The following is a 26,131-nucleotide window of genomic DNA, read 5'->3' as shown; positions in this document are numbered from 1 at the left end:
ACTCAAAATTTTTTCTTTGGGGAAGTGATAGGAGGAAGCAAGATTAGAGTTGTTTTCATTCCCATTGCTACTATTCCATGTAGTTTTTGTGACACTCTGACAGGTACCAAAATTAATTTTGGTCCCTGGAAGATTTAATATAGTCTTTGCTTGGAGAGTTGTAATTGGGGCTTAGGGAAGGGTTGCTGAAGTTGAACAAAGAATTTCCTGATCTGGTGAATGTTATAAATTACTATAAATTATAAATTACTCTGTACATTTATGTTGGGTTTATTATAGATATACTTTAATAGAGCATCTAATTTGAAGTCAGAAAATACAAATAGAAGTTCAAATGCTGGCCCTTGCTACCCATTTGATATGGGGTAAATAACTTCTCTCTAGGCCTAAGTTTTCTCATCTATAAAATTTGGCTGCATGTTATTTTCCCCTCAGGGTTGTTGCAAGGAAAGTATTTTATAAAGGTGAATTAGTTGCATGATTTCTTATACCTTCCTCATTTTACCATTGATTTTTTAAAAAATTTTATTTTATAAAGGCAATGGGGTTAAGTGACGTGCTCAAGGTCACACAGCTAGACTCTTATCAAGTTTTTAAGGCTGGATCTGAAATCAGGTCCTCCTGACTCCAGGGCCTGTGCTCTTATCCATTGCGCCACCTAGCCTTTCCCATTGATTTTTTCTGATTCTACCTCATATTTAACTCTTTAATAATTTTTAAATTTTGAAATATCAATGAATATATTCTTTCATTTTGAGTATTTTCACCAAATTTTCAGACTTACTTTACTATGAAGCTGCATCTTATTTCTGTATTCAGGTTTTATTTGTAGTGAAAATGTCCATGGACATAAACAAGTTTCTCCAGGTCCTTAGAAAAAGATTTTATATTAAGTATGTAATAAACTTCTGTAAAAAAAAAAACGGATAATTTTGACCCAGAGATCTCATTATTAGTATTATATCCCAAGAAGTTACTAACAATATCTTCTACAATCTATACAGAAATGTTTATGGTAGCATTATCTGTGATGACAAAAAGCTGGAAATGAAATTTATTATCAGTGATTGAGGAATTGCTGAACAAATTATGGTATATAAGTCTATGAGATAGCATTGTCCAGTAAAGAATTACATGTACGAACAAGACACAAAAACATGAAGATGTTTTTGATATAGTTAGAAATAATCTAACTGGTTAAGACACAAAGTTCCAAACATAATCAATTTATTAGTAACGTGGGAATTTACCATTAAGAAGGGTCTTGGCTTCCTCAATAAAGCTAAGACCTCAAATGGGGGGGGGGGGGTGATTAGCTCTTTTTTATAGTTTAGGAGAATATAGAACAAAGAAGACTTTGTGGGTAGGGAACAAATTATGATTGGTTAAAAAGAGCTTGTTTTCATGAATGATGAAATCAGTGTTTGATCATAGAGTTTAAGTGTGAGAAGCCTCAAAGTTGGTTGGAAATTGGAAATGCAACAGAAACAACCCCTTCTTCCCCCCTTGTGACCTAGAAATATTCATTGTTTGGGTCCACTTGGAAGGTCAGAGATTGTGGACCAGACTTCTTTGGGTAGCAAACCAGATACCCTTGAAGGATAACTTGGTGGAGTAAAGATACTGGACTAGATTTTCTGGTGTTCTCCCTCAAGGATAGGAGGAATAGAACAGTAAGTGAATAGTAGGAGAACTATATTTATAAACTTGACTCCTTACATGCCATGAATTTCTGAACTAAGCTCAGAGATGAAGAATCATCACATGGACAGTAACAAGACAAAATCAGTTAATTGTAGATAGTAGCAATTAAAAAAAAACACAATGGAGAGGGCAGAGCCAAGATGGCATTATGAAGTCAGCATTTCCTGGGAGCTCCTTCCCCGCAAAAACTCCAAAAGCCAACAAATTATGGCTCTAGACAAAATTTAGAGGGACAGAACCCACAGAAAGACTGAGTCATACATTTTCCCAGTCCAAGACAACTTAGAAGCTCTTTGGGAAAGGTGTGTTTCACCAGGACTGGGGACTGGAAAAAAAAGCCTCTGCTGCAGCACAGTGCAGCCCGGCCCAGAGATCACCTTCAACAGTGTGAAGGGGTGATAAGAGAGCTCTGCTACACCAGAATGAGTGTGGAGTGAGGAGCACAAGCCGCAGAATCTGCAACAAGAATCTGGAGAAAGCAGCCTGCACCCCCAGAGACAGTAAGGGGGTCAGGGAAGATTGCAGAAATTTCTCTGCTCTCCCTGGGGGGTAGCACTCTACTGTTTGCCTATACTCAGATCCAGGTTGCAGTTTGGGCTTCCATACTAAGTAGTGAAGGGTACTAAGTATCCTCCTTACAGCTCCAGGGCAGAGGGAAGTGAGGTGGTCATCTACATATCAAAGCACAGGCAAGAGATCATAAAACCTTAGAGGAAAGGTCTCAGTGGGGTGTACCCCCCAAACAACCCCCAAAGCCTTGAAAGTGCTGTAATTCCTCTAGGGCTGAGGAAATGAGTAATCAACAGAAAAGGAAGAGTCTGACCATAGAGAATTACTTTAGTCCCTTGGAAGATCAAAACACATGCTCAGATGACGACAAAATCAAATCTTCCATATCCAAAACGTCCAAGAGAAATAGAAAATGGGCTCAGACTATGGATGAACTCAAAAAAAACTTTGAAAAGCAATTAAGGGAGGTGGAGGAAAAATTGGGAGGAGAAATGAGAGCAATGCAGAAAAATCATAAAAACCAAATCAAAAGCTTGGTGAAAGATATACAGAAAAATACTGAAGAAAATAATATGTTAAATACCAGTTTAGGCCTAATGGAAAAAGCAACACAAAAGGCAAATGAGGACAAGAATGCCTTAGAAAGCAGAATTGGTCAGCTGGAAAAGGAGATAAAAAAGCTCTCTGAAGAAAATAACTAGTTCAAATGCAGAATGGAACTAAAAGAAGCTGATGACTTTGCAAGAAATCAGGAAAAAATAAAACTCTTCCAAAAAAAGCTAAGAATTAGGGGCAGCTAGGTGGTGCAGTGAATAGGGCACTGGCCTTGGAGTCAGGAGTACCTGGGTTCAAATCCAACCTCAGACACTTAATAATTACTTAGCTGTGTGGCCTTGGGCAAGCCACTTAACCCCATTGCCTTGAAAAATCTAAAAAAAAAAAAAGCTAAGAATTAGAAGAAAATGTGTAATATTTCATTGGAAAAACAACTGGCCTTGAAAACAGATCCAGAAGAAATAATTTTAAAATTATTGGGCTATCTGAAAGCAATGACCTGGAAAAGAGCCTAGACTTCATTTTTCAAGAAATAATACAGCAAAATTACCCTGAGATCCTTGAAGCAGAGGGTAAAATAGAAATTGTGGGAATTCACTGGGCACCTCCTGAAAGAGATCCCAAAAGAAAAATTTCCAAGAATACAATAGCCAAATTGCAAAACTCCCAAATCAAAGAGAAAATTGTAAATGCTGCCAGAAACAAACAATTCAACTACTGAGGCTCTATAGTCAGGATTACACAGGATCTGGCAGCATCTACATTAAGTGCTTGTATTCTGGAAGGCAAACAATCTTGGTTTACAATCAAGAATCAATTACCCCTGCAAAACTGAACATCCTCTTTCTGGGGAAAAGATAGACTTTCAATGAAGCGAGACTTTCAGACTTTCCTTTTGAGATGAGCAGAGCTGAACAGAAAGTTTAATCTCCAAGTACAGGACTCTTGTGAACCATAGAGGGGGGTGGAAGAGAAGGACTAACCATGAGTAACTTAATGATATTGAACTGTTGGTATTCCTGCATGGGAAGAAGATATTGATAACTCATATGAACTTTCTCATTTATAAGAACTGTTAGAAGGAGCATATATAGACAGGACACAGGAAGGAGTGGAATATAGTGGTATATTATAGTAAAAAGATGGAGTCAATGGGTGATAAAGGAAAGTACTGGGAGGAAGGGAAAGGAGATGAAGTAGATGCTAAGAAATTTCACATAAGAGTCAAGAAAAAGCTTTTTCAATGGAGTGGATCAGGGGAAGTCAAGGGGAAATGAGTGAGCCTTCATTCTCATCAGAAATGGCTCAGAGAGGAAATAACATACACACTTAATTGGGTGAGGAACTCTTATCTTACCCTAGAGAAAAATGAGAAGGAAAGGGATGGGATAAGGGGGAATGGAGGGAAGGAAGAGAGGAATAGGTGATAGAAGAGAGGGAAGATCGAGGGAGATGGTACACAGATTCAACACACATTTGGACAGGGCCAGGATGAAAGAGAGAGAGAGAATAGAATAAATGAGAGTGGGGAGGAATAGAGTGGAGATACCGCTAGTAATAGCAGCTGTGGGGAAAATATTGAAGCAACTTCTTTTGTGGACTTATGATAAAAAAAAAGCAACTCACCCCAGTGACAGAAACCATTAAAATCTGAACATAGAGTGAAGTACATTTTTTTCTCTTTCTTTATTCTTGACATTTCTCGTCTTCTTGCCGGGGGGGGGGGGGGGGGGGGGATTATGTTTACTCTTATAATGCATTCAGTTTTGATCAATGTATAGCATGGAAACAATATAAAAACTGTGGGGGGGAAGGAAGGGTGGGGGGAAAATTGTAAAATTCGAAACCTTACAAAAAATGATAGATACTTCTATTGTATATAATTGGAAAACAAATAAAATCTTAAATTACTGAAAAAAAAACACAAGGAATTTGATCATTTCCCCTGTTTGAAGTAAAGGAAGAATGAAGGAATTAGAAATGGGACAATAGAATACATGGTGACTGAAGCAATATAAACCAGAGCCATTTTAAGATTCTTACATCTGGAAAAAACTCATCTGACATTTGTGTTGCTATAGATTATCTTTCCCAGGTACATTTCCATTGGAAAAGGGATTGATCTATTCCCATACTATAGGACCCTGGAGATAGTAGCCTAGGGTATGGTGAAGGAGTGGTACAACCATAGGAAAGAGGTCATTTCTCTTTCCATCATTGTCCTCTAGTGGTACCTCAGAGCAAAACCCCAGTAAACTGACACCAAATTAGAATTTTGATATAGGGGTAGCTAAGTGGCACAGTGGATAGAGCACCAGCCCTGGAATCAGGAGGATCTGAGCTGAAATCAAGGTTTGATAAAAAATACTTTAAAAAAAAAATATATATATATATATATCTCCAACCTTTCTGGAGAGCAATTTGGGATTATACCCAAAGTGCAACAAAAACGTGCATACCCTTTGACCCAGCAATACCACTACTGGGTCTGTACCCTGAAGAGATGATGAAAAAGGGTAAAAACATCATTTGTACAAAAATATTTTTAGCAGCCCTGTTTGTGGTAGAAAAAAGTTGGAAATTAAGTGAATGTCCTTCAATTGGGGAATGGCTTAACAAATTGTGGCATATGTATGTCATAGAACACTATTATTCTATTAGAAACCAGGAGTGATAGGAATTCAGGGAAATCTGGAAATATTTGTATGAACTGATGCTGAGTGAGATGAGCAGAACCAGAAAAACACTATACACCTTAACAGCACAATGGGGGCTATGATCTACCTTGATGGACTTGCTCATCCCTTCGGTGCAACAGCCAGGGACAATTTTGGGCTATCTGCAATGAGAATACCATCTGCATCCAGAGAAAGAATTATCAACTTTGAACAAAGACCAAGGACTATTACTGACAAAAATAAAAAAAAAGTTACTATGTAATTTTACTATCTCATACTTTATTTTTCTTCCTTAAGATATTATTTCTCTGTCATCACATTCAGCTGAGATCAATGTATAACATGGAACCAATGTAAAGACTAACAGAATGCCTTCTGTGGGGCGTGGGGGGAAGGGAAGCAAGAATGGGAAGGAAATTGTAAAACTGAAAATAAAATATTTTTTGTTTTTTTTTAATATTTAATATTCTCATTTTGTACAATTTTTTTATACATTAATAAAATATTCTTGTTTAAGAGTAAACAAAATACCACCTCCCCCCAAAAAATATAGACTCGCTTGAGCAATAAAGTAAAGGGGAGAGAAAAAAATTAAAATAAAAGTAATAATTGTAGGTATGGCCAGGTGGTGCAATGGATGGAGCACCAGCCCTGGAGTCAGGATTACCTGAGCCCATATCCGGCCCCATACACCCAACAATCACCCAGTCATGTGACATGCAAGGCTCCCCAACCCCACTACCCTGCGGAAACCAAAAAAAAAAAAGACCCCAAATAAAATAAAATAGTAATAATAGTAGGGGGTGGCTGGGTGGCAGACAGAGCTTTGGCCCTTGAGCCAGGTGCACCTGGGTCCAAATCTGGCCTCAAACACCCAACGATCACCCTGCTATGTGGCCCCAGGCAGGCCACCCAGCCACATTTACCCTGCACCCCTCCCCCAAAATTAATAATAATAAAAAATGTGCTTCAGTCTTTGTTCCAACACCAACAACTCTGTCGTGCGTGGATCACATTCTTATGGTAAATCCATCACAAAAGTCACTTATGTATTTTTCCACCATTGCCGTTGCTGATTGCAACTCCCTCCTTTCGTATTTCTCCACTACCACGCACTATATTTTCTCTCTCCTTTTACTCTGACTATGCTGTAGGGTAGCTGAGTGGCGCAGCAGACAGATCCCTGGTCCTGGGGCCAAGAGGCCCAAGCCTCCATACCACCCCTTAGGCCCAGCATCCACCTGGCCCTATGTTCTGAGACAGGCCATCCAATCCCAGCCCCTTGCAAGAAGTAAAAAAAGAAAATGGGTTATATCTGACCACTCTCCCCCCATGGTCCATCCTCTCCTCCATCACTCACATCCCCCCTTCCCCCTGTGCCCCCCCTTCTTACTCCAGATGCCTATACCCCATTGAGTATATATGCTGTTTCCTCTCCTAGCCACCTCTGATGAGAGTGATGATTGCCTCATTCCCCCTTGCCTCCCACCTTTCATATCATTGAAATAGCTCATTGTAATAAAGAAAAATCTTATATGAAATATCTTGGCCTATACCCCCTCTTCTTTTCCTTTCTCCCTTTACATTTCCCTTTTTTCTATTGACTCCATTTTTACACCATATTTTATTTTCAAATTCAGCGTTCTCCTGTGCTTCTACTATAAAAGCTCCCTCTACCTACTCTATTAACTGAGAAGGTTCATATGAGTATTATCAGTGTCATTTTTCTATTCAGGAATGCATGCAGTTCATCATCATTAAGTCCCTCATATTTTCCCTTTCTCCTCCAATCTCTATACTTCACCCAAGTCCTGTATTTGAAGATCATATTTTCTGTTCAGCTCTGGCCATTCCAACAGGAACATTTGAAATTCCCCTGGTTCTTTGAAAGTCCATCTATTTACCTGGAAGACGACATTCATTTTTGCTGGGTAGTTGATTCTTGGTTGCATTCCAAGCTCTTTTGCCTTCCGGTATAGTATATTCCAAGCCCTATGAGCTTCCAATGTAGTTGCTGCTAAGTCCTGTGTGATCCTGACTGCAGCTCCATGATATTTGAACTGTGTCCTTCTGGCTGCTTGTAATATTTTCTCTTTGACTTGGGAGTTCTGCAACTTGGCTATAATATTCTTGGGGGTTGTTTTTTGGGGATCTCTTTCTCTGGGGGATAGGTGGATTCTCTCCATTTCTATTTTGCCCTCTGCTTCTAGGGTATTAAGGCAATTTTCCTGTTGTAATTCTTCAAAAATGATGTCAAGGCTCTTTTCCTGATCATGACTTTCAGGTATTCCAATAATTTTTAAATTATCTTTCCTAAATCTGTTTTCCATATCAGTTATTTTTTCAATGAAATGTTTCACATTTTCTTCTCATTTTTCATTTTTTTGGTTTTGAAGTATTGAGTCTTGGTTTCTTGGAAATTCATCAATCTCCCTGAATTCTATTCTTTGTCTGAAGGATTTGTTCTCACAGTTTTCTTATCTGTTTTTCCATCTGGCCCATTTTGCTTTTTAAAGCATTCTTCTCTTCAATAACTTTTTGAACTGTTTTATCCATTTGACCTAAGCTGTTTTTTAGCATGCTATTTTCTTCAGCATTTTTTTGGATTTCCTTGACTAGTCTGCTGACTTCATTTTCATGTTTTTCCTGCATCTCTCTCATTTCTTTTCCCAGTTTTTCTTCTAACTCACTCATTCGATTTTCAGATTCTTTTTTGAGCTCTATCATAGCCTGAACCCAATTTCTGTTTTTCTTGAGTCTTTAGATGCAGGAGCTTGTGCTTCCTCATCTTTAGACTGAGTATTTTGATCCTTCTTGTGCTCATTTGCAAAATATTTCTCAATGGTGTTCCTCTTTTTTTCTCTGCTTGCTCATTTTCCTAGCCTAAACCTGGTTTTGGGGTGCTTTTTGAGCTTTTGGGACACTCCCATAGGGGCTCAGTGTGTGAGGCTCTGTCCTCCCTCCTGGTCTGTGAATGACCACATGTGGCCCCCCTCTGCCATGGGGCTGGGGTGGGGGGCCCCTATTCTTCTATGGAGGGGCCTAGACTGCAATCAGTATCTGAATGTGTTCAGAGCCCCAGAATCCTGTTCCAGGGGCAGAGGACAGAGCTCTGCAGTCTCTCTTCATTCCCTTCCCTCAGCTCAATGGGCTCATGCCCTGGGGGCTCTTGCTTACTGGCTCCACCTGCTTCTGTTTCCTGGATCTGAAATGCAGTGGCCATGCTGCTTGCTGTGTGCCCTGAGGTCTGGGCTTCATGTGCTGGCACTGGTAGAGGTCCCCCGGCTGTTCCCTCAATTTGTGTCTGGTGCTCTCCGGGGCTTAGCTCAGGAAACTCCCCTGCTTCTGTGAGCTGTGGCTCCCAGCGTCCTGGGGCTGCCTCCAGGAACTTGAAGTTCTTTTGCTCTGGCAGGCCACCCCTCTGACCCTGTGGAGCAGAGCCTTTCTGTTCTTTTCCAAGTTACCTTGAGTAGGAGAATTGGCTCACTGGGTCCCTCTTTGGGTTTTGTCTCTCAAAACTTGGGTTAAAGTCCTTAGTTTTGAAGATTTATGAGAGAGCACCTAAGACATGATCCACTCTTGTCACCATCTTGCCTCCCCCCCCCCCACTAAAATCTTTCTTAAAAAAAAACTTAAATTTCAGGGTGGCTAGGTGGTGCAGGGGATAAAGCACCGGCCCTGGAGTCAGGAGTACCTGGGTTCAAATCCAGTCTCAGACACTTATTAATTACCTAGCTGTGTGGCCTTGGACAAGCCACTTAACCCCATTTGCCTTGCAAAAAAACCTTAAAAAAATTAAATTTTATTTAAAAAATAAAATTAAAATAAATTCTCATGTAAAGTCTAAATGGAAAGATAACAAAATCAGGTCACACTCAGGGGTAAGTGTTAATATGATAGTGTCAAAGTTAAAAGACAGAGCTATCCTTTCTGTAAATAATCAAAAGATCTTAGACCATAAAATGCCTCCTTATGGAAAGGATATGGACTGGTCACATGGAAAGAGCAAAAACTAGCTAGTGAACCAGCTAAATGCTTCAATGATAGACACAAATCATTGCAAGAACTAGAGGAAGACAATTCATTGTGCCTCTATGGAGAAATTAAGGATGGAATATGCAAGAATCACCCAAAAGAAGGCAGAGGTAGATATGGCAGCTTGTTCCTGTGGAGGGAGTATTCACATCTATTGGATCACAATCTGTTGAAGTAAATGCTTGAGTTATTTTCCTTTTACCAGTACATCTTAGTGTATAGAAAATGAAGATATTGAAATTTGAATATATATAGGACTACAAATTAGAAGAGTAATTTATAGTTAGCGAAGTAAAAAACTGAAAGTGATCTTAGAAATCATCTAGACTAATTCCTTAATTTTATACTAATTTGACCCAAAGAGGTTGTCACATATTCAATTTCACATGTGTAGTCTTGGTTTATGGTACAGTGCTTACTCAATTTTTGTTAAATGTTCAAGTCTCTCCAATTTTGCATTTACCTTCCTGCCTGTATAGATACTAAAGGGGGAGCAGTGTATTGTAGTGACTAGAGTGCTATACTTGGGGTCAAGAAGACCTCAAATCCTGCCTTTGACTCCTGAAAATCATGTGGCTCCAGGCAAATCACTTAAGCTTTCTGAGCCTTGGTTCCTTAAGTAGTAAAATGAGGGTGTTTGTGTAGATGGGTTCTTTGGTCCCTGCCTGCACTAAGTGGATGATACTATGATTTTTGTTTTGAATTGTTGTTTTTCCTATGATTTTCTGGCTTTTGATCCAAGCCAGATCCAAACCACTCAGTTCTAAGAGCAAAAGATTTTAAACAAATACTTGGAAAAGAAGGTTCTTAATAAATGAAGAGATTTATTTGTCATTTTGTTGTACATATATGTGGGACTAATAAATATTAAAGAGAATATTAGGAAGGTATCATCTATTCATTTTAACTGCTGGCATTTACAGGTTACTTTGGTTTTTTGTATTTTTTTTTTTTTTAGTTTTTTCAAGGCAATGGGGTTAAGTGGCTTACCCAAGGTCATACAGCTAGGTAATTATTAAGTGGCAGAATTTGAACTCACATACTCTTGACTCCAGGGCCAGTGCTGTATTCACTGCACCACCTAGCCACCCCTACAGGTTACTTTGAATCAATATTTTACTTATTTCTAGTAGTATGTTTTTGTTTTCAAACTACCATTTTGCTCATGTTTGATTTTAAAATTTCTTCTTGCTTATAGACTTTTTAAATGTGAAAATCATCCTTAATTTTAGATTTGAAAAATAGGATTTGATATACAAAAATATGATTTGTAAGCAGGTTCTCAGAATCGCTAGTCAATAAGATTATTTAATACTACTATGTGCCAGGATCTATGCTGGGCACTATAGAGACAAGTACAAAGATGATCTATTCCCTGCTTTCCAGAAGCTTATATTTTAATGGGGGAGATAAGGACCAATATAAGTAGTTCTAGAGAATGAATACAAGATAAAGGGAGAAGTGCTAGGAAAGACTTCATGTAGAAAGTGGTATTTGAGCAGCATGTTGAAGGAAGACAGGGAATGTGTGAGGAGGTGAGGAGAGAGTGCATTCTACATTCTGGGGATAGCCAGTGCTTTGTGAAAAACAAAGGTTAGTGTGTTGGAATCACAGATTATAAGTGGGGAATAGTGCCCACTGAGGTTGCAAAGAAAGACCAGGGTCAGGTTGTGAAAGGGCTTTAAAAACTAGCAAAAGGAGTTTATAATTTTATTCTTAAGAGAGTAGGCAGTCAGTCTTTATTGAGTAGAAGACTGACAGTGACTATCAGAAACAGTAGCCTACCCCTCTGCCTTCATGCAGGTTAGGCCAGTTTTTCATTATAGAGACCATACTTGGGACAGCTAGGTTGCTCAGTGGATAGAGCACTGGCCCTGGATTCAAGATGACCCAAATTCAAATCCAGCCTCAGACACTTAATAATTACCTAGCTGTGTGACTTTGGTCAAGTCACTTAACAGCGCTGCCCTGCCAAAACCAAAAAACAAAAAAAACAAAAACAACAACAAAGAAAAAGTATAGAGACCATCTTCTCAGCTTAATTAACTCAAGGTTTCTTAGTGCCCATCTTTGTTGTATTTCCTTCTCCTTCTACTGTCTAAGTAAATCTTTGGGTAACTGTTGAATGATCTAGGAATATCCCTTTTGTTCCATCTAAGTTGCCAGAGAACTAGTTATGATCACATCTACACTTTAGGAAAATCATTTTGGCAACTATGTGATGATTAGGTGAGAGTGGGGAGAGGCTTGATTCAGAGATATAAAGATTCAGAGATTGTTATAGTAGTGCAGCTGTTGAGTTTATGATGTCTCTGATATCTAATATGAGATGTCTAATGGGAAATAAGTTGCCCAGGAAAATATTGGGTATAGAGATCTCAGAAGCCTTCTGCATAGAAATATTGAAGTTATGAAGAGAGAAGAGGGACAGGTCAGAAGCCTAGACAACACCCATAGTTTATGGGTTGTGATGTAGATGAGAAAACAACAAAGAATACAGAAGAAATGACCAAACAGGTTAGGGGGAAAACCAGAAACAAAAAGTGTCATGAAAACTTAGAAATGAGAGAATATCCAGGAAAGGGTGGTCAACAACACTAAATGTTTTGGACAAAGAAATCAAATAGGATCATTTGGACATCACCCACCATGTTTAGAAACCATCTTAAAAAGTAGGGTGAGTAAAGTCAATGGCTTTTCAGCACTAGGCGCAGTTTTTTGTTTGAAGCTGTGATTTCATTGTTTAAGGAAATTTCTGATGAGGAAACTCTCTCTTTCACTGTGGAAACTTCCTAAAATAACATTTTAGAGGGTCTCAGAGACATCAAAAACTTAAATTATTTGACTTGGACACTCAACAAATAAATGTCAGAGGGAGGACCTAGGACCTAGTGACTTTTTAGTCAAAGAACAATGATACTTTTCCAAGACTTACTTTAGTTAACCCTTACACATTTTTCCCAGTATGTAATAAAAGATGAGTGCATAGTTGTGAACCTGAGTGACTTGATAGGTAACGATAATTTCAACAGAAATAAGGAAGTTAGAAATAGAAGTCGATTTTGAGGAAAATATTAGTTCTTTATTGGTTATTGAATTTGAAATGCCTGTAGGGGATGCACTTCTAAATGTCTTAATGACATTTGATAAAGCAAGACTGAAGTTTGGGTGAGAGATTAGAACTATATATATAGATTTAAGAATCATCTTTGGGGCAGTTAGGTGGCATAGTGGATAGAGCACCAGCCCTGGAGTCAGGTAGACCTTAGTTCAAATCTGACCTCAGACACTTATAAGAAAGGAGGGTCCATGATGAAACCTTGGGTTACATGTATAGATTTGCTTGACTCCAATAGGCAGAACCCAGAGGGGGGAAGGTAAGAGACTTTTGATGACATAGAAGACATAGAGCTACTGCAAACTAGAATCATCTGCTTCAGGAAGTAGTGATTTGATAGTCACTGGAAATCATTAAGGGGAGGATGGTTAGTCAGATTTGTTGAAAATATCGTACAGGAGGTACTTGTTCAAATATGCATTGCCCTAAATGATCCATGAGAGTCCTTATAAATCATTTTCTATAATTCAGTAATTTTCTTAGCTGTGTTTCTGAAAAAAAAATATACCTAAAAAGATACTGATGCTTACAGTGTAAGAGTATTAAAATGACAAAATCTTTTGGTATGAGGGACAAGAAAGTCTAAAGAAAGCAAAACTGAAAATTCGTTTTAGTGTGTTTAAGCTTCATAACTAGTAAATAGATGAGAATGGATAAAATAGAAGTACAATTAGAAAAGATGTCAAAAAATGTATTCTATTATAAAAGGTATGCAGTGAAAAAAAAGGCAATTTAAAAACATATGTAGGTTTGTGCTAAATGGCCTCTAAGTTTCCTTTCAGCTCTACATCCATGATCCTATGAGTTATTAGAGATGTGCAGGCAGTTCTCATGTTATAGTACCATCTTGAAAACTTTATTAGCACTTAATAAATCCTTTAGTGAAAATATCTTCCCACAGAAATGATGCAATAATTGGGGGCCATCTCCTTGAACAAAGACTAAAGTCACCTAATAATTGTATTTAGTAGGTCACATTTATATTGTCCTTTAAAATTTGCAGTACATTTTTTCTAACAACTCTTTGAAATAGGGAGTATATTTGTTTTTATTGTTTCCATTTTATAGATGGCAAATTGAGACTCTAAGAAGTAAAGGGAATTTAATTTTCCTTAGATCACACAGCTCTTAAGTGTTTGAGGTAGACTTCTAGCTTTAGTGTTCTGCCTTCTAGTCTTGGTGTAGGGAGGAACTAGAGAGGAAAAGACTTAACAAAGAGAAACTTCTTTATCTACTGGCAGTGGAATGTACTTTAAGAATTTGAAATATGGAGATGAGCCTCAGGGCTTTTAAGAAACACTTTTTTACTCAAGAATGGTGTCCTGGAAATGTAACTGACATTTTGAAGATTGCTAAGTTTTTTAAACATTTTTTTCTTAAAGATTTTATTTATTTTGAATTTTACAATTTTTCCCCTAATTTCACTTCCCTCCCCCCACCCCACCCCCACAGAAGACAATTTGTCAGTCTTTACATTGTTTCCATTGGTATATATTGATCCAAATTGAATGTGATGACAGAGAAAACATAACCTTAAGGAAGAAATATGAAGTATAAGAGACAGCAAGATCAGACAATAAGATATGAGCATTTTCTTCTAAATTTAAGGTAATAGTCTGTGATCTTTGTTAAAACTCCACAGTTGTTTCTCTGGATACAGATGATATTCTCCATTGCAGAGAGCCCCAAATTGTCCCTGATTGTTGCACTGATGGAACGAGCAGGTCCATCAAGGTTGATCATCACTCCCATGTTGCTGTTAGGGTATACAGTGTTTTTCTGGTTCTGCTCATATCACTCAGCATCAGTTCATGCAAATCCCTCCAGGCTTCCCTGAATTCCCATCCCTCCTGGTTTCTAATAGAACAATAGTGTTCCATGACATACATATACCACAGTTTGCTAAGCCATTCCCCAGTTGAAGGACATTTACTTGATTTCTAATTCTTTGCCACCACAATGAGGGCTGCTATGACTATTTTTGTACAAGTGATGTTTTTACCCTTTTTCATCATCTCTTCAGGGTATAGACCCAGTATTGCTGGATCAAAGGGTATGCACATTTTTTTGCCCTATGGGCATCGTTCCAAATTTCTCTCCAGAAAGCCTAGATGAGTTCACAGCTCCACCAACAATGTAATAGTGCCCCAGATTTCCCACAATCCTTCGAACAATGATCATTATCCTTTCTGGTCATATTGGCCAGTGTGAGAGGTGTGAGGTGGTGCCTCAGAGAAGCTTTAATTTGCATTTCTCTGATAAGTAATGATTTAGAGCAATTTTTCATATGACTATGGATTGCTTTGATCTCCTCATCTGTAAATTGCCTTTGCATATCCTTTGACCATTTGTCAATTGGGGACTGGGTTTTCTTTTTTTAATTAGACTCAGGATATAAAATAACCCTCATAAATCCCCAACTTTTCTATATATGACTAGCAAAATACAGCAGGAAGAGCTAGAAAGAGAAATCCCATTCAAAATAACCTAAGACAGTATATAAAATTCCTGGGAGTCTATTTGCCAAGGCAGACTCAGAAACTTTTTGAAAACAATTATAAAACACTTCTCACACAAATTAAATAAGATTTAAATAACTGGGCAAATATCAACTGTTCATGGATAGGTAGAGCTAATATAATAAAAAATGGCAATTCCACCAAAACTAAACTAACTGTTCAGTGCCCTACCAATCAAAATTCCAAAAAATTACTTTAATGAGTTAGAAAAAGTTGTAAGTAAATTCATATGGAGAAATAAAAAGTCAAGAATTTCCAGGGATTTAATGAAAAAAGTGCAAAAGAAGGTGGCTTAGCCCTACCTCATCTAAAATTATATTATAAAGCATCAGTCATCAAAACTGTCGGGGGGGGGGGGGCGGCTAGGTGGCGCAGTGGATAAAGCATGGGCCCTGGAGTCAGGAGTAGCTTGGTTCAAATCCGGTCTCAGATGCTTACTAATTACCTAGCTGTGTGGCCTTGGGCAAGCCACTTAACCCCATTTGCCTTGCAAAAAAAAAAACCTAAAAAAAAACAACTGTCTGGTATTGGCTAAGAAATAGAGTGGTGAATCAGTGGAATAAACTAGGTGCAATAGCAGGAAACAATTATATTAATCTGCTGTTTGATAAACCCAAAGAGTCCAACTATTGGGATAAAAACTCTTGGATAAAACTGCTGGGAAAATTGGAAGTTAGTATGGAAGAAACTTAGAGTAGACCAACACCTAACACCCTTTACCAACATAAGATCCAAATGTATACAAGATTTAGACATAAAAAACAATACTTTAAGCAAATTAGATAACAAAGGACTAGTTTACCTGTCAGATCTATGGAAAGGAAAGCAGTTTATGACTAAGGAAGAGATGGAGAACATCACTAAAAACAAACTACAAAATTTCAGTTACATTAAATTAAAAAGCTTTTGCATAGACAAACCCACTGTAATCAAGATCAAAAGAAATGTAGTAAACTGGGAAACAATCTTTACAACTAATGTTTCTAACAAAGGACTCATATAGAGAACTGACTCATATTTTTTAAAAAAAAGCCATTGCCCAATTGACAAATGTGGTCAAAGGATATGCAAAGACAATTTACAGATGAGATCAAAGCAATCCATAGTCATATGAAAAATTACTTAAGCATTTGAGATGTTTAACTTAGTAGTTCAATGTTTCAAAATGAGGTGGTTTGAATTCAGTGAAATGGCCTTTCAAGACATAATAAAACCATCTTGTGTGAGTAGCAAATATACAAAAGTTATCCAGCAAGCATTTATCCAGTACCTTCTGTGTTCCAGGAGCTGTTCTAGGTCCTGGAAAACTTTTTTTTTTTGTAATTAAACAGTTGAAAATTTTTTAAAATTTATTTTCATTTTTTCCCCCATCCATTTACACATGTACTGGCATGCTTTCAAGGAGCTTACGTTTTGCATTTGATGCTTACAGCAGTCCATAAGATGAGGTCCTTCATACCACTATTCCTATTTCCCAGATATAAATAGACTGAGGGTGATAGATGAAATGATTTATTAAAGGGTCCCATATCTACTGAGTGTCAAAATAGTTTAATACACATCTTTCTGATTCCAAATTCAGTCTTCTCTTGTTATAACAGAAATAGGTTTGTTAAAATGGTGGGTTCAAATACTTTGTTACTTAGAATTTTTTGTGACTTTGAACATATCATGTTAAGCTTTTGAGCTCCAGTTTCCTCATTTGTAAAATGTGGAAGGAGGGACTGGATAATCTATAAGTTCCCTTTCAACCCTAATTTCTATGTGTTAATTATTTGTCTCAGTGGCTTCCCAAAACAAGCATTATGGATTCTGCTGCAGAAACCTTCAAGTGAGAGTGAAAGGAGAAGAAAAATGAAATGTAGATACTAGCAGAGTTGTTTTGAATGAGCAAAGTAGGAAAGTGGTATAAAACAAGTAGGGAATGTCTATGTATATCTATATCTATATATCTACATCTATATCTGTATCTATATATCTATATGTTTTTAAGAACCAAGCCTGGTTGCTTAATTGTTTTACTTAATTGCTACCCAACAAGTTGTTAAACAAAATTATATTTTTTAAAACAAAGAGCTGTGTGTGTGTGTGTAAAGAAATCTAGGATTGTATTGGTTTATCACCCTCTTGATATATCAATATTTGAATACTTTTTCTTTTTTTTTTTAGGTTTTTTTGGCTAGACAAATGGGGTTAAGTGGCTTGCCCAAGGCCACACAGCTAGGTAATTATTAAGTGTCTGAGACCGGATTTGAACCCAGGTACTCCTGACTCCAGGGCCGGTGCTTTATCCACTACACCACCTAGCAGCCCCTGAATACTTTTTCTTAGATTTAACTGGTGATTAATACATAAGTGATCTTGAGCAAGTTCCTTAACCTCCCTGGGCCACAGCAAGGGCACTGGACTAAATGGCCCCTGAGATGTCTTACAGCTCTAAATTTATGATTAAGTAAAAGTGAACAACTTCATAAGGCTATAATAATGAAATGGCCAAGAAACAAAAGACAATAGTTCATTTGTATACTTTACACTCTTGGACAAGATATCTGCCTGAACCCAACTGACCAACTTCCACTTATTTACTACAGAAAAAAAACTAAAAACTATACTAGATCAAATCTAATCAAGAAATTCAATGAGAAACTAGCTAATTACTTCATCCATGATGATACTCTGTCACCATCTGCTGTTAATGAGTTTCAAGACAAGGAAGTTTGAAAAATAAATGATTTTTTTTAGTCTCTAAAATTCAAAGTGTGTGGTTGCCAGCAACTTTTCAGAATAGATTGTATTATCAAGCAACAAGATAGAATAAGTACTATCAGAATGTATTTTTTTCATAAAATCAAAATTATCTTTAAAGGATCATTTTAGTTAAGATTTGCTTTTGGAAAGGCAGTGTTTAAAGCTGCATATCTTTACTATTTATTACTATTATTTATTAGTTTTGATGGTAAATTAGTTCTGTCAGTCTATGTAACATTACAAGCAATGCAATTGGATGAGTCAAAAGATGGGTGTATTAAACTATTTTGACATTCAGTAGATATGGGACCCTTTAATAAATCATTTCATCTATCACCCTCAGTCTATTTATATCTGGGAAATAGGAATAGTGGTATGAAGGACCTCATCTTATGGATTGCTGTAAGCATCAAATGCAAAATGTAAGCTCCTTGAAAGCATGCTAGTACATGTGTAAATGGATGGGGGAAATTGGAAAATTTTTACTGTAAAAAGCAGTTATAGAAGAGGAAAAAGATTATTTGTAAAACAATAGAAATAAGAATTTTAGAGCTGGAAGGGACTTTAAAAGACCATTGAAATCAACACCTTCATTTTACAAAGGAGGAAGCTGAAGTCCAGAAAGGATAAGTGATTTATTTGTTCAAACTCTGACTTTAGGTCCTCTGACTTCAATTCAGTTATCTTTTACAACCTATGAAGGCTACTTTAGCTTTTGAAAACTGAATATTATTATTTCATTTATAGCATTTTCCCTCAGAGAGAATTAATTATCTCACATTGTTAATCAAAATAATACTGAGTATCACCTGCCTGTCATTCAGAAGAAATACTTGTATATTCCAAGTTGTTCCTCTGTCATCTAAATAGAACTACTAGGAATTATAATAAGAATAATAAGTACATGCTCTTACTATGATTACTAGTAGTTATTCGTGTATATATGCATACATTTATGTGTATGCATGCATGTGTGTTTGTGTGTATGTAAAATCTCTCTTGTGCTGAACTAGGCACTGTGCTAGTAACTGCTCTACAATTATTGTTCTCATATCCTCCCAGCAACCCTAGGAGGTAGGAGCTATTATGATCCCCATTTTACAACTGAGGAACTTAGACAAACAGAGTTTAAGTGACTTGCCCAGGATCACACAGCTAGTAAGGGTTTGAGGTCGAATTTGAACTTGGGTCTTCCTGACTCTAGGCCAGGCATTCTATTCACTGTTTTACAGTATCACAAAATGTAGTTATTTTGAATGAATAGCATTACTTAATTTTTTCTAAAACTAGATTAAAATATACTCAGATTTTGTACAGATTGCGATCTGAAACTGAAATATGTGAAGTTACAATACTTGCAATTTGGTAAAATGAATTTTTTATCAGAAAATACTTCCAAGTATAATTGTAAGATCTTTATTGTTTCAACTCTCTAAATTGTTATTTTCCTCTACTGAGAACTTTGGGTTTTCCCTTCTGGAAAGTGTTGTACTAAGAAAGAACTCTTGACTGTTGTGTTCAACTTCTACTTCTAGTGATTACTATCTGTTTGCTCTTGAGCAAGTGTCCTAACTTCCCCGGGTCTCAGTGAGGGAACTAGACTAAATGGCCTCTTACAGCACTAGATTTATAATAAGAAAAAGTGAACAACTTTATAAGGTTAGAATGAAATGGCTAAGAAACAACAGACAGCAGTCCAGTTGCACATTTTACATTCTTGGACAAGAGATCTGCCTGAGCAGGAGCCAACTGACCAACTCCTACTTATCTACCACAGCAAAAAAAAAAACCAAAAAACCCAAATCTGTACTAGATTGAATCATAATCAAGAAATTCAATGAGAAACTATAGTAAATTACTTCATCCACGCCAGAACTGCATATAGAGTTCAGTGCCCTGTGCATTAAATCTGGCTCATGTGTGTGTCATAGTATATCACCTCCCTGATGTCATGGTGTTCAAGAATGAAGGACAGGGGCGGCTAGGTGGTGCAGTGGATAGACCACCGGCTCTGGAGGAGTACCTGAGTTCAAATCCTGACTCAGGCACTTAATAATTACCTAGCTGTGTGACCTTGGGCAAGCCACTTAACTCTGTTTGCCTTGTAAAAAAAAAATGAAGGACAAACAATAGCATAGAATTAGTCAGAAGTCTACTGGCAAAGGAAAGAGAGCCACCAAACAACAAAACCAGGGTAGAAATAATTGAGCAGAACCAGAATAATTTATATAGGGACTATAATATTGTAATGAAAAACAACTTGGAGGGTCAGCTAGGTGGTGCCTTGAGGGGCGGCTAGGTGGCGCAGTGTATGAAGCACCAGCCCTGGAGTCAGGAATACCTGGGTTCAAATGCGGTCTCAGACACTTAATAATTACCTAATTACCTAGCCATGTGGCCTTGGGCAAGCCACTTAACCCCATTTGCCTTGCAAAAAAACAAAACCTAAAGAAAAACAGCTTGGAAAAACTTTAGAATTTTGATTGAGGCAGTGAACAACCTAATCTGGTTTAATGGGATGGTTAAGTGACTTGCCTGAGGTCACACAGCTAGGTAATTAGTGTCTGCCTCGGATTTGAACTCAGGTCCTCCTGGGCCACCTAGCTGCCACCTTGATTTTTAATAAAGTTGGAGTGAAGGGGGACTATTGAAACATTTTTTTAAAAACACAGAGAAGAGAACACAAGTTCAGATGAACAGGACAGTTGCTTTTTTGGTTATTTTTTGGTTATTTTTTTTAGAGGAAAGGGTAGAATTTATTTGTAAGATATACAATTTTACAGCTGATTAAAATGATATAAATGATATAAAATGATAAAATGTAAAATACAACTATTGTTTATATGTTAAATAAAACATCAGGGAAAAAATTTTGTGTATTGCAGATATCTTTTAGAAATTGGGTTCAATTGGATGATATCTTTTGTTACTGGATACTGTTTGAAAATTCTCAAAGAATGTTAAAAGTAATGTCAAAGGCAGAGGAAATTTTAATAGGAGATGAACAAAATATTCACAATTTTCTGTTCTGTGTTGTACAGTAGTATCAGAATCACTAAAAGTTCTTAGAAGCAGGATATCTAGGAGGGAAGTGGTGGACCACGGAAGAGGAAGTTTATATACAAGAAAGATTTCATTTAACTATGAATTTGGTAAAACAATTAACTCTTTTTTCACAAATTTGGCATCATTTATAATAAAATTTTTATTGTACTAAATTTGGTTAACATCAGGAAATAAGGATTTCCATATGGAAAGAATAGAAAGAAAAATGAACTATTTATAAAATCCTCAAATTTCATTAAAAAGCAACTTTTTTTTTTAAGATATAAAACATTCAATTTGTTAGTGAAGCGGGCGGGCCACAGAGAAATGCCACATTAGACTTGAAGGTCACTTCCTTTGGGACAGGAATGACTAGTGCATAGAATGCCAACCCTGGGCAATGTACTGTCTTAGTCATTCCTTGGGGGCCACCCCTGTGGCAAACATATTGAGAATACCTGGAGCCAGGCGCTAAACCATTCTCTAAGCACCACCCTTGTCCTACTCATCATGGAAATGCATTTAAGCAAGATCCTCCAGCCTGGAGGTCTCTTTCTTCTTTGAATTCCTGGCAGACTGCCACATTTCTCTCGCACTAAGCTAGAACCATATGCTCTGACTTATGCTGCTGGATCAATATGTGGCGCCAATTCCATGTGGCCAGATTTATGTTAATTTAAATTTTTCTTCTCTCCTGGGCTTCATGCCATTTCCTTCTCCCTTCTTCTAAGTTCTTTCCTGGACCTATGTTCTTTCTGGGCTTGTAATTAAGTTCTTTCCTCTACCCATGTTAATCTAAGCTTCTCTCTCTTTCTCTCTTTCAGTGAAACTATTCAGTCTGTCCTCAAGTAATTTGCTGTTTCTCCAGATGAAGTTTAATCTGTGAACTGCTTGTGCTTTGCAGGTCTGTGATGAACTTTACAGGACTGTGAATAAACAATCTGAGCTTTTACACTTCCAGGGTCAGTTGTGAGTTCTTTTCTCTCTTCACCCCTCTCTTTGGGGTGGTACTGCCCAATTTCCCCATCATCTTTAGCACTAAAACCGAACATATATGTGTTTTGAAAGTAATGTGTGGAATTTATTGTGAATCTTTTTTTGAAAAAAAAAAGACAAGAGATATGAAATGTAGATATCCAGTTTCATATGAAATCATATGTTCTCTTGTGTGGATAAAAATGCTCATTTTGAAAGTGTTTAAATTAAATAAAATTTCCTTTAAAAAAGCAAAGAAACAAAAATCACCCAAAAATGCACACTTGAATTTGGATACAATAATTAATTTTGTGTGTATTTTTTAAAATTCTGAACTTAACAAATAAACAATAAGAGAAGCATTTCTATGTAGAACCAAAAATGAGTATAGTACTTGAAGTTTGAATTTGTATTACATTCAGCTTGCTTTTTCTTTTAAGTATATGAAATTAATTGTGTGTAGATGTGTGTATTTACATATATGTATATGTGCATATATAAATTCAACATTATTTTCTGTTCCCTATTTGCATTCTTTTTCTTCTCTTTTGTGCATTTTAAAATGCTTCAGTGACTTTTTAAAAACTTTTTTTTCATTGTTACCTAGCCCCAGTTATTCTCTCCATATTGAAAAATAGAAAAGCAAAACCCTTATATCAAATATCATAGTTAAGCACAAACAAATCCACAATTGTCTAAGCCTGAATATGTGTGTGTGTGTGAGATATTCTGAACCTTGAGTTCATCACTTTTCTTTCAGGAGACAATGTTGTTTTTCCCTGGAATTTGCTTATTTCACTCTTTATCAATCTGTACTAGTCTTTCTAGATTCATCTGAAATGAACTACTTAATTTTTTAAAAATTTTATTTATTTAAGGCATGGGGTTGTGACTTACCCAAGGTCACACAGCTAGGTCATTCTTAAGTGTCTGAGGTCATATTTGAACCCAGGTCTTCCTGACTCCAGGGCTGGTGCTCTATCCACTGCACCTCCTAGCTGCTCCATCTACTGGAACAGCTGGCTGCCCCTACTTAATTATTTCTTATGGTGTAACAGCTTTACATTACCTCCAGGATGAGTGGTGATAGAGATTGTACCTGTGATTTACTTGATACTAGCAAATTTCTTAATGAGAAAACTTCTCTACCAGTGCAGGCATCTTCTTAGAAAATTGTATTTTGAGAGATTTACCCAAATATTTACTTAGGGTTACACAGTCAGTAAGTCTCAGATTTGTACAACTCTGTCTGTTTTGCAACAGCTGCACTTCTACCCTTATATTCATGTGCCATAATTGGTTAAGTGGTTCTTCAGTTGCTTGGCACCCTTTAGTTTCTAGTGTCTTGTATAATTTTTTAAGAGCTCACTGGACCTAAAGTGTTGCTGTAAAAACTCAAGAGGTTTACTCTGTTGTCATGGCATCAACTGGAATTTATTTACCAGCCCTGCACACTGCAATGTATTTTTTTAATAGCACTATTCCTGTTTCACTCTTGACTAGTTCAGTTCTTTCTAGCAAGCCCACGTACCTTTCTCGAATCTTTTTTCTTCATTGCTTTTAATACAATTAGAAAAGAAAAAATATAAAAAGAGAAAATATTAATACAATATGAAAAATAAGTCTTCCTTTCTGTCATCTATAAAATATAAATTTTTTTCAGGGCAAGTATTTCTATTTCCTTTTTTTTTTTTGTTCCTTTCACTAGTAAATTGCCTTGCACATAAGTTGGCATTTAATAAATGATTATGGAATAAATGCCAGTTCGTTTGTGGCTTAAATCTATAAACATTTATTGTTGAATAAATTATTATATGCTGAGGTTCTGGCAGTAATTTGGTGGGCAGTTTTGATTTCAGTCTATGAAGTTCATTTTTTTAAGCAAAGATCTGCTAATCATTACATTTATAGGATCATAGATTTAGAACTAAAAGGGACTTCAGTGGCCAACTAATCCATTACTTTCATTTTACAGATGAGGAAACTGAGTTTAGGTAAGTTAAAGGTAACACAGATAATAAATCACAGAGGCAGGATTTTGATCCCAAGTTCCTGGACTCCAGAGCTTAAACTTTTTGCACTTCATTATGCTATTTGATGTTTTTTAGAATCAAAAAATTAAGTATGCATTATAATAAATTAATGAGAAAATAGTTATCATATACCAGCCATTGATAACTCTTCTTTGCCTTGCCTTCTTATTAAGCATCATACAAAATGGGAGTGGAGTTCAGATGGACTATCACTAGGATATGTCAAAATGATGTATTAATATACTGCAACCCAGTACAGGATAGGTTCAGATGGACAGCAGTTCAGTTTTATTAGATTCAGAATATTCTAGCATATCAGTATCTTTTGGATACCTGAATTCATGCACAAATGTGTTTAATATATTATCTCAGCCTTTGTGCAAATTATGGATAAAAAAGTTCAGTAACACAACACCAAACACTGATCTCTAGAGCCTTCCACTAGTGACATTCCTCTAAAGATATCATTTATCATGACTAATCCTAACAGGTAGTTGCCTAGTTTTTGTTTGAACACCTCAAGTAGGAGGCAACCACACCTCTCTAGGAAGTCACACATCAATTGATATGGAAGAGATTGTTACCCTCCCCCAGAACCCAGAGGACAGGTATTACTTCTCCCCTTAGGGAAGGGTAACAATCTATTTGATATCAGTTGATCAGTTAATATCAGTCCTTTACAAAAGGCTGGACACAAAGGATAAATGGAAAGAACTAGAGTATAAAATCTCTGAAACTGGGGTCTTTGCTCTCCCACCTCAGTCCCTGAGGACTCTGGGTATAGACTTAAAAGTCAGGAAATAATACAATTGATTATAGAGTTGTCAGTATCTGGGGGTGATCACTCCTCTAGAGGAATGCTTTATGGATTTATGGAACCTAGTTACATCCTGAGGCTATTGATAGTGGAACAAAAACTAGTAGATTCACAGACCTGGGAATGAGACAGGATCCATTTTTAATTGTCATGGATGTGTGTTACATGGGAGAAGGTCAGTTTGTCTGCTCTCAAGGATGGCAAACTGATAGTTTGCTAGCAAACATGGAGTTTCTCAAGGGTTGAAGTAATAGAAGTCAAAAAGTTTCCTTGGCAGAAAGTGAATTGCAATTAATACCAAGCTTCCCTTAGAATTTAAGCATTTCATCAGAGTATTGAACCTCTAAATTTAGCTCAGAATTTTTTTAAATTAAGTTTTCAATTGGAAGACTGAACAACTCATGAAGAAGAGACTTCAGATACAGAATAACATTACAGAAAATACAGAATCAAAATTTAATTTTGACATATATAAGATTTTTATCTGATGTTACTGATATCACTCAAAGCAGTCAGGAGCAAATTTTGAAAAGATGATGAGAATGGTTTGGGTTGAGTTTGAGGAATTGATAGATAAATGAAAGCATCTAAGAAGCATTTAAAAAGTAAATCGATGTATTTTTTTTTTAAATGCAGAGAGGTCAAGGAGAATGAGAATTAAGAAAAGTACATTGAGTACTGGCCCTGGTGTCAGGAGGACTTGAGTTCAAATCAGGCCTCAGACACTTAACACTTAATAATTGTGTGACCCTACTAGTCACTTAACCCTAATTGCCTTCCAAAAAAAAAGGCCATTGAATCTGCCAACTAAGAGGTTATTGGTAACGGAGACAACAATGGTGGTAGAGTGGTAGGGGTAGAAGCATAGTTTTGGGGGTTCAAACGAATATGAGTGAAGAGCAAGTGGTAAGTGGTGACTTATGCAGAATTTGTATTCCTGGGTTGAAAATCTCAATGAGCTATGTATATAAGCCACAAGGATTCCAAAGAGTTTCAAAACTTTCCAAGTAACTTGCCAGTTTATATTGTTAATCCAGAAAAATATTAGCATAATACTTTGATTGTGAAATTTTCATATATATATTTATTTAAAAAATAAAAGTTATGTAGGATGACTAAAACTTATAACAATAATGTGTAGGTATGAATGCAAATTGAGGGAGGGAAAGAAAAATCAAAGTTGTTTTTTGAATATTTGAATATTTAAACCATAGTTTGGTCATTTTTCATGAAAAGGAACTTGTCAAAAGAAAATGTAGCTTTGTGAAAGCTTTTAAATAAAGTTATGCTTTAAAAACATAATTTGACAAATGCATTTTGGAAGTATTTTCACATTTATAGAGGGACAAAGAAAATGTGAAGAAGCTCTTAACTTTGTTTTTTTTTAGTTCTGT

General features: G+C 36.7%; 1 protein-coding gene across 3 annotated transcripts in view; it reads left to right on the top strand.

Annotated features, from left to right (window-relative positions):
• Positions 1-26,131, top strand: part of FAM151B (family with sequence similarity 151 member B) — a 67,930-nt gene that overhangs the window by 12,875 nt on the left and 28,924 nt on the right. The window lies entirely within an intron of this gene.

The sequence above is a fragment of the Macrotis lagotis genome, chromosome X, assembly GCF_037893015.1.
Source record: "Macrotis lagotis isolate mMagLag1 chromosome X, bilby.v1.9.chrom.fasta, whole genome shotgun sequence".
In the NCBI taxonomy this organism is placed as follows: domain Eukaryota; kingdom Metazoa; phylum Chordata; class Mammalia; order Peramelemorphia; family Peramelidae; genus Macrotis; species Macrotis lagotis.
This window is presented reverse-complemented; position numbering and strand designations above follow the sequence as displayed.